This window comes from Penaeus monodon, chromosome 23 (assembly GCF_015228065.2).
Source record: "Penaeus monodon isolate SGIC_2016 chromosome 23, NSTDA_Pmon_1, whole genome shotgun sequence".
In the NCBI taxonomy this organism is placed as follows: Eukaryota; Metazoa; Arthropoda; class Malacostraca; order Decapoda; family Penaeidae; genus Penaeus; species Penaeus monodon.
This window is the reverse complement of record NC_051408.1, coordinates 9,344,411-9,344,775: the sequence shown is the minus strand read 5'-3', so window position 1 is coordinate 9,344,775 and position 365 is coordinate 9,344,411.

The following is a 365-nucleotide window of genomic DNA, read 5'->3' as shown; positions in this document are numbered from 1 at the left end:
TTAACATTATAAATGGAATAGGATTTTTGTTAAACATATTAGATCTTAATACGCTGTTATTACCCAATAAGAATAATAAGACACAAAAAAGAAAAAATATGTAAATTATAAGGAAAAAAACTCCACGCAAAGAAGAGAGGACGTGTGCAAGAATAATTTATACATTACGTAACACTATGAATCGATTATTTTAGTCAATAGAAAGCATACGATTAGACATTCATGATGACGTCATACTCGAAGAAAAACAATGCGGTAATAATGTTGTTGTGTTGAATAATGTTGATGTTAATATCATAAAAGGGGATTGTACACTAACAAGAAATCATCAGTAAAGGAAAATAACTTTAAAATGTACAAAATAG